Source organism: Arachis hypogaea, chromosome 5 (genome assembly GCF_003086295.3).
Source record: "Arachis hypogaea cultivar Tifrunner chromosome 5, arahy.Tifrunner.gnm2.J5K5, whole genome shotgun sequence".
In the NCBI taxonomy this organism is placed as follows: domain Eukaryota; kingdom Viridiplantae; phylum Streptophyta; class Magnoliopsida; order Fabales; family Fabaceae; genus Arachis; species Arachis hypogaea.
In genome coordinates, this window is record NC_092040.1 from 77,592,267 (window position 1) to 77,601,900 (window position 9,634).

General features: G+C 41.6%; 1 non-coding gene across 1 annotated transcript; it reads left to right on the forward strand.

Moving 5' to 3' along the window:
- The first annotated feature begins 8,978 nt into the window (after window positions 1-8,978).
- LOC112804215 (small nucleolar RNA R71) lies at window positions 8,979-9,082 on the forward strand. The gene has a single exon (XR_003202833.1). It is a non-coding gene; the product is annotated as a small nucleolar RNA R71 (small nucleolar RNA).
- The last annotated feature ends 552 nt before the right edge of the window (window positions 9,083-9,634 follow it).

The following is a 9,634-nucleotide window of genomic DNA, read 5'->3' on the forward strand; positions in this document are numbered from 1 at the left end:
CACTAGCACGTCCTCTACTAGTTCATAAGCATGTTTCATTGATTTGTCTGCCATCTCTAGTGAGATTCTTGCAGCTTGAACCTCAAAGATTCCCAGTTTTTCCATTACAGAGAGTGGCATGAGGTTTATGCCTGACCCCAGGTCACACAGAGCCTTCTCAAAGGTCATGGTGCCTATGGTACAAGGTATTAAGAACCTTCTAGGATCCTTGGTGCGCGAAATTGTGAACAATACTTTTTCACAACTCTCATAATCCCCGGTCATGAACCCCAAAAACTTGGTGTTCAATACCATGGCATTACACAACTTCGCACAACTAACCAGCAAGTGCACTAGGTCGTCCAAGTAATAAACCTTACGCGAGTAAGGGTCGATCCCACGGAGATTGTTAGTATTGAAGCAAGCTATGGTCATCTTGTAAATCTTAGTCAGGCAAACTCAAATGGATATGGTGATGAACGAAAATAAACAATAAGATAAAGATAGAGGTACTTATGTAATTCATTGGTAGGAACTTCAGATAAGCGCATGAAGATGCCTTCCCTTCCGTCTCTCTGCTTTCCTACTGTCTTCATCCAATCCTTCTTATTCCTTTCCATGGCAAGCTTGTGTAGGGTTTCACCGTTGTCAATGGCTACCTCCCATCCTCTCAGTGAAAACGATTGCATATGCTCTGTCACAGCACGCAGAATTCAGCTGTCGGTTCTCGATCAGGCCGGAATAGAATCCATCGATTCTTTTGCGTCTGTCACTAACGCCCCGCCTGCTAGGAGTTTGAAGCACGTCACGGCCATTCAGTCATTGAATCCTACTCAGAATACCACAGACAAGGTTAGACCTTCCGGATTCTCTTGAATGCCGCCATCAGTTCTTGCCTATACCACGAAGACTCTGATCTCACGGAATGGTTGGCTCGTTTGTCAGATGAGCACTCGGTTGTCAGGCGATCAACCATGCATCGTGCAATCAGGATCCAAGAGATATTCACCTAATCGAAGGTAGAACGGAGGTGGTTGTCAGTCACACGTTCATAAGTGAGAATGATGATGAGTGTCACGGATCATCACATTCATCAAGTTGAAGAACAAGTGATATCTTAGAACAAGAACAAGCGGAATTGAATGGAAGAACAATAGTAATTGCATTAATACTCGAGGTACAGCAGAGCTCCACACCTTAATCTATGGTGTGTAGAAACTCCACCGTTGAAAATACATAAGAACAAGGTCTAGGCATGGCCGAATGGCCAGCCTCCCAATGATCTAAGATAGCATACAAATGAAGATAGCTACCAAAGTCTCCAAATACAATAGTAAAAGGTCCTACTTATAGAAAACTAATAGCCTAGGGTGTATAGAGATGAGTAAATGACATAAAAATCCACTTCCGGGCCCACTTGGTGTGTGCTTGGGCTGAGCAATGAAGCATTTTCGTGTAGAGACTTCTCTTGGAGTTAAACGCCAGCTTTTATGCTAGTTTGGGCGTTTAACTCCCATTTGGGTGCCAGTTCCGGCGTTTAACGCTGGAATTCCTGAGGGTGACTTTGAACGCCGGTTTGGGCCATCAAATCTTGGGCAAAGTATGGACTATCATATATTTCTGGAAAGCCCAGGATGTCTACTTTCCAATGCCGTTAAGAGCGCGCCAATTGGGCTTCTGTAGCTCCAGAAAATCCACTTCGAGTGCAGGGAGGTCAGAATCCAACAGCATCTGCAGTCCTTTTTAGTCTCTGAATCAGATTTTTGCTCAGATCCCTCAATTTCAGCCAGAAAATACCTGAAATCACAAAAAAAACACACAAACTCATAGTAAAGTCCAGAAAAGTGAATTTTAGCTAAAAACTAATAAAAATATACTAAAAACTAACTAGATCATACTAAAAACATACTAAAAACAATGCCAAAAAGCATACAAATTATCCGCTCATCACAACACCAAACTTAAATTGTTGCTTGTCCCCAAGCAACTGAAAATCAAATAAGATAAAAAGAAGAGAATATGCAATGAATCCCAAAAACAACTGTGAAGATCAGTATTAATTAGATGAGCGGGGCTTTTAGCTTTTTGCCTCTGAATAGTTTTGGCATCTCACTCTATCCTTTGAAATTCAGAATGATTGGCTTCTTTAGGAACTTAGAATCCAGATAGTGTTATTGATTCTCCTAGTAGAGTATGATGATTCTTGAACATAGCTACTTATTGAGTCTTGGCTGTGGCCCAAAGCACTCTGTCTTCCAGTATTACCACCGGATACATACATGCCACAGACACATAGTTGGGCGAACCTTTTCAGATTGTGACTCAGCTTTGCTGGAGTCCCCAACTAGAGGTGTCCAGGATTCTGGTGGACGAAATTGTGATCTACGTTCTTTGGATTTTGAATGAAAATTTTATTATGGCACTGGTTGGATTCACAACTCCGTTCAACTAACCAGCAAGTGTACTGGGTCGTCCAAGTAATAAACCTTACGTGAGTAAGGGTCGATCCCACAGAGATTGTTGGTATGAAGCAAGCTATGGTCACCTTGTAAATCTCAGTTAGGCAGATTAAAGGGTAATTGTGATTATTGGAATAAATAATAAAAAGGAATAATAAAAGGGATAGAATACTTATGCAGATTCATTGGTGGGAATTTCAGATAAGCGGATAGAGATGCTGTAGAGCCCAAGGACGCCTGCTCTCCTACTGCTTCTACTCAATCCTTCTTACTCCTTTCCATGGCAAGCTTTGTATAGGGGTTCACCATCAACTGTGGCTACTTTCATCCTCTCGGGAAAATGATCCTATGCGGTTGTCAGTCGCACGGCTAATCGTCTGGAGGCATCACCCATGGCTGATGGCTACATCCCATCCTCGCAGTGAAAACTAATGCTCACGCACTCTGTCACAGTACGGCTAATCACTGGTTGGTTCCCGCTCCTACTGGAATAGAATCCCTTGATTCTTTTGCGTCTGTCACTAACGCCCAGCAGGTTACAAGTTTGAAGCACGTCACAGTCATTCATTACCGGAATCCTACTCGGAATACCACAGACAAGGTTAGACTTTCCGGATTCCCAGGATCCTACTCAGAATACCACAGACAAGGTGAGACTTTCCGGATCCTCATAAATGCCGCCATCTATCTAGCTTATACCACGAAGATTCTGTTGGGGAATCTAAGAGATACGCATTCAAGCTCTGTTTCATGTAGAACGGAAGTGGTTGTCAATCACGCGCGTTCATAAGTGAGAATGATAATGAGGGTTACTTATCATCACATTCATCATGTTCTTGGGTACGAATGAATATCTTGGAATAAGAATAAGAGAGATTTGAATAAAAGATAATAGAATTTCATTAATACTTGAGGTACAGCAGAGCTCCACACCCTTAATCTATGGTGTGCAGAAACTCCACCATTAAAAATACATAAGTAAAAGAGGTTCAGGCATGGCCGAATGGCCAGCCCCCCTAACATGATCAATGATCTCCTAGGATGAAGAATAAAACAAAACTGAGACCAAAGATGTCTAATACAATAGATAAATGTCCTATATATACTAGACTAGCTACTAGGGTTTACATGAGTAAGTATTTGATGCATAAATCCACTTCCGGGGCCCACTTGGTGTATATTTGGGCTGAGCTTGATTAATTCACGAGCTGAGGCATCTCTTGGAGTTGAACTTCGAGTTATGACGTGTTTCTGGCGTTTAACTCCAGACAGCAGCGTGTACTTGGCGTTCAACGCCAAGTTACGTCGTCATTATTCGAATAAAGAATGGACTATTATATATTGCTGGAACGCCCTGGATGTCTACTTTCCAACGCCGTTGAGAGCGCGCCAATTGGAGTTCTGTAGCTCCAGAAAATCCATTTCGAGTGCAGGGAGGTCAGATTCCAACAGCATCAGCAGTCCTTTTGTCAGCCTTCTTCAGAGTTTTGCTCAAATCCCTCAATTTCAGTCAGAATTTACCTGAAATCACAGAAAAACACACAAACTCATAGTAAAGTCCAGAAATGTGAATTTATCATAAAAACTAGTGAAAACATCCCTAAAAGTAGCTTAAACTTACTAAAAACTATATAAAAACAATGCCAAAAAGCGTATAAATTATCCGCTCATCACAACACCAAACTTAAATTGTTGCTTGTCCCCAAGCAACTGAAAATCAATTAGGATAAAAAGAAGAGAATATACTATAAAGTCCAAAATATCAATGAATATTAATTTAATTAGATGAGCGGGACTTGTAGCTTTTTGCTTCTGAACAGTTTTGGCATCTCACTTTTTCCTTTGTAGTTTAGAGTGATTGGCATCTCTAGGAACTTAGAATTTTGGATAGTGTTATTGACTTTCCTAATTAAGCATGTTGATTCTTGAACACAGCTACTTATGAGTCTTGGCCGTGGCCCTAAGCACTTTGTCTTCCAGTATTACCACCGGATACACAAATGCCACAGACACATAACTGGGTGAACCTTTTCAGATTGTGACTCAGCTTTGCTAAAGTCCCCAGTTAGTGGTGTCCAGAGCTCTTAAGCACACTCTTTTGCTTTGGATCACGACTTTAACCAATCAGTCTCAAGCTTTTCACTTGGACCTTCATGACACAAGCACATGGTTAGGGACAGCTTGATTTAGCCGCTTAGGCCTGGATTTTAATTTCCTTGGGCCCTCCTATCCATTAATGCTCAAAGCCTTGGATCCTTGCCTTAAAATTTTCGCCACAAATTTTTTTTTCACTGCTTTTTCTTGCTTCAAGAATCAATTTCATGATGTTTTTCAGATCATCAATAACATTTCTCTTTGTTCATCATTCTTTCAAGAACCAACAATTTTAACACTCATAAACAACAAGATCAAAAATATGCACTGTTCAAGCATTCATTCAGAAAACAAAAAGTATTGCCACCACATCAATATAATTAAATTAAATTCACCAATAATTTCGAAAATTATGTACTTCTTGTTCTTTTGAATTAAAACATTTTTCTTTTAAGATAAGTGAAGGACTAATGGATTTTATTCATAGCTTTAAGGCATGGTTACACACTAATGATCATGAAGTAGAGACACAAAACATAGATAAACATAATACTTAAAAACCGAAAACAGAAAGAAAATAAAGAACAAGGAATGAATCCACCTCTAGTGGCGTTTTCTTCTTGAAGGACCAATGATGTTCTTCAACTCTTCTATGTCCCTTCCTTGCCTTTGTTGCTCCTCCCTCATTGCTCTTTGATCTTCTCTTATTTCTTGGAGAGTGAGGGCGTGTTCATGATGTTCCACCCTTAGTTGTTCAACATTATGGCTCAAATCCTCTAAAGAGGTACTGAGTTGCTCCTAATAGGTGTTGGGAGGGAAGTGCATTCCTTGAGGGATTTGTTGATGATGAACTTCCTCATGTTCTTCTTGGGGGCCGTGAGGAACTTCCCTTGTTTGCTCTATCCTCTTCTTTGTGATGGGCTTGTCTTCTTCAATGGAGACATCTCCATCTATGATAACTCCAGCTGAGTAGCATAAATGGCATATAAGGTGGGGGAAGGCTAGCCGTGCCATGTATGAAGGCTTGTCAGCTATTTTGTAGAGTTCATTGGAGATGACTTCATGAACTTCCACTTCTTCTCCAATCATGATGCTATGAATCATGATGGCCCGATCCACAGTAACTTCAGATCGGTTGCTTGTAGGGATGATGGATCTTTGGATGAACTCCAACCATCCTCTAGCTACAGGCTTGAGGTCCAGTCTTCTTAGTTGGACCGGTTTGCCTTTGGAGTCTATTCTCCATTGGGCGCCTTCCACACATATGTCCATTAGGACTTGGTCCAACCTTTGATTAAAGTTGACCCTTCTTGTGTAGGGGCGTTCATCACCTTGCATCATGGGTAAATGAAACGCCAACCTTACATTTTCCGGACTGAAATCTAAGTATTTCCCCCGAACCATTGTGATATAGTTCTTTGGATTCGGGTTCATACTTTGATCATGGTTCTTAGTGATCCATGCATTGGCATAGAACTCTTGAACCATCAATATTCCGACTTGTTGCATGGGGTTGGTTATGACTTCCCAACCTCTTCTTTGGATTTCATGTCGGATTTCCGGATACTCATTCTTTTTGAGCTTGAAGGGGACCTCGGGGATCACCTTCTTCTTTGCCACAACATCATAGAAGTGGTCTTGATAGCTCTTGGAGATGAATCTCTCCTTCTCCCATGACTCGGAGGTGGAAGCTTTTGCCTTTCCTTTTCCTTTTCTTGAGGAAATTCCGGTCTTGGGTGCCATTGATGGTGATGAAAAACAAAAAGCTTAGGCTTTTTACCACACCAAACTTAAAATTTGCTCGTCCCCGAGCAAGAAAGAAAAGAACAGTAGAAGAAGAAGAAGAGAATTTTGGAAGAGAAGGAGAGGAGGGGGTTCGGCTATATGAGAGAAGAAGGGGTTTGTGTTGCGTGAAAATGAAGAAGAAAGGAGAGGTATTTATAGGGAGAGGGAGGGTGGGAGTTCGGTCATGTTGGGTGGGAAAGGGTGGGAAATTGAATTTGAATGTAATGGAGGTAGGTGGGGTGTATGGGGAAGAGTGGGTTGATGTGAATGGTGAATGGGGTAATTGGGAAGAGGAATTGAGGTGATTGGTGAAGGTTTTTGGGAAGTGTGACATTGAAAATGAGATTTGGATTAGGAGAGTGTGATTAGGATTAAAAGAAAAGGTAGGTGGGGATCCTGTGGGGTCCACAGATCCTGAGGTGGGGATCCTGTGGGGTCCACAGATCCTGAGGTGAAAAGAAATACCATTCCTTCACCATATAGGCGTGTAAATTGCCTTCATGCATCATTCTGGCGTTCAAACGCCCATTGGTGCATGTTCTGGGCGTTAAACGCCCATGTAATGCATGTTTCTAGCGTTGAACGCCAGTTTCATGCTTGTTTCTTGCGTTCAGCGCCAGATTGTCCTCTGTGTGCGCATCCTGGCGTTAAACGCCAGGATGTAGCTTGTTTTGGGCATTCAGCGCCAGAAAGATGCTCTGTTCTGGCGTTGAACGCCAGCCAGATGCATCTTACTGGCGTTGAACGCCAGTCTGTGCTGCCTCCAGGGTGAACAATTTTTTCTTCTGTTTTTGACTCTGTTTTTAATTTTTTTGATTTTTTTCGTGACTCCTCATGATCATGTACCTAATAAAACACAAAAATAACAAAGAAACAAAATAAAATAAAATTAGATAATTAAAATTGGGTTGCCTCCCAACAAGCGCTTCTTTAATGTCAATAGCTTGACAGTGGCTCTTATGGAGCCACAAGGTGATCAGGTCAATTTAGTGTGTTGTCTCCACACCAAACTTAGAGTTTGGATATGGAATTTGAACACCAAACTTAGCGTTTGGTTGTGGCCTCACAACACCAAACTTAGAGTTTGACTGTGTGGGCTCCTCTTGACCTTGAACTGAGAGAAGCTCTTCATGCTTACTCTCTTTTGTCACAGAGGGATGGCCATGTGCTTGAAACACAAGGTATTCCCCATTCAATTGAAGGACTAACTCTCCTCTGTTGACATCTATCACAGCTTCTGCTATGGCTAGGAAAGGTCTTCCTAGGATGATGCATTCATCATCTTCCTTCCTAGTATCTAGGATTATGAGATCAGCAGGGATGTAAAAGCCTTCAACCTTCACTAGCACGTCCTCTACCATTCCATAGGCTTGTCTCAAAGACTTATCTGCCAATTGTAATGAGAACAAGGCAGGTTGTACCTCAATGATCCCCAGCTTCTCCATTACAGAGAGTGGCATCAGATTTATCCCTGATCCCAGATCACATAGAGCTTTTTCAAAGCTCATGGTGCCAATGGTGCAAGGTATTAAGAACTTGCCAGAATCTTGTTTCTTTTGAGGTAGAGTTTTCTGAATCCAAGTATCCAGTTCACCAATGAGCAAGGGAGGTTCACTTTCCCAAGTCTCATTACCAAACAGCTTGGCATTCAGCTTCATGATAGCTCCTAGGTATTGAGCAACTTGCTCTCCAGTCACATCTTCATCCTCTTCAGAGGATGAATATTCTTCAGAGCTCATGAATGGCAGAAGGAGATTTAATGGAATCTCTATGGTCTCTAGATGAGCCTCAGATTCCTCTAGATCCTTAATAGGAAACTCCTTCTTGCTTGATGGACGTCCCAGGAGGTCTTCCTCACTAGGATTTTCGTCCTCCTCCTCCTTGATGCATTCGGCCATGTTGACTAAGTCAATGGCTTTGCACTCTCCTTTTGGATTCTCTTCTGTATTACTTGGGAGAATACTGGGAGGAGTTTCAATAACTTTCTTACTCAGCTGACCCACTTGTGCCTCCAAATTTCTAATGGAGGATCTGGTTTCATTCATGAAACTGAAAGTGGCCTTTGACAGATCAGAGACTATATTGGCTAAATTAGAATTATTTTGATCAGAGTTCTCTGTCTGTTGCTGAGAAGATGATGGATATGGCTTACTATTATTCAGCCTATTGCGTCCACCATTGTTAAAGCCTTGTTGAGGCTTTTGTTGATCCTTCCAGGAGAAATTTGGATGATTTCTCCATGATGGGTTATAGGTGTTTCCATATGGTTCACCCATGTAATTAACCTCTGCCATGGCAGGGTTCTCAGGATCATAAGCTTCTTCAGAAGCTGCCTCTCTAGTACTGTTGGCTGCATGTTGCAATCCATTCAGATTTTGAGAGATTATGTTGACCTGTTGAGTCAACATTTTGTTCTGAGCCAATATGGCATTCAGAGCATCAATTTCAAGAACTCCTTTCTTCTGAGGTATCCCATTGTTCACGGAATTCCTCTCAGAGGTGTACATGAATTGGTTGTTTACAACCATGTCAATGAGTTCTTGAGCCTTTTCAGGCGTTTTCTTCAGGTGAATAGATCCTCCTGCAGAATGGTCCAATGACATTTTCGAAAATTCAGAGAGACCATAATAGAATATATCTAATAGGGTCCATTCTGAAAACATGTCAGATGGACATCTTTTGGTCAACTGCTTGTATCTTTCCCAAGCTTCATAGAGGGATTCACCATCTTTTTGTTTGAAGGTTTGAACATCCACTCTTAGCTTGCTCAGCTTTTGAGGAGGAAAGAATTTATCCAAGAAGGCAGTGACCAGCTTATCCCAGGAGTCCAGGCTATCCTTAGGTTGTGAATCCAACCATACTCTAGCTCTGTCTCTTACAGCAAAAGGGAAAAGCATGAGTCTGTAGACTTCCGGATCAACTCCATTCGTCTTTACAGTCTCACAGATCTGCAAGAACTCAGTTAAGAACTGATAAGGATCTTCAGATGGAAGTCCATAAAACTTGCAGTTTTGTTGCATTAATGCAACTAGTTGAGGCTTAAGCTCAAAGTTATTGGCTCCAATGGCAGGAATGGAGATGCTTCTTCCATCAAACTTGGATGTTGGCTTTGTGAAGTCACCAAGCATTCTCCTTGCATTATTATTATTATTATTATTTTCGGCTGCCATCTTCTTCTCTTGTTCGAAAATTTCTGAAAGGTTGTTTCTGGATTGTTGTAATTTAGCTTCTCTTAATTTTCTCTTCAGAGTCCTTTCAGGTTCTGGATCAACTTCAACAAGAGTGCCCTTTTCCCTGTTCCTGCTCATATGAAAGAG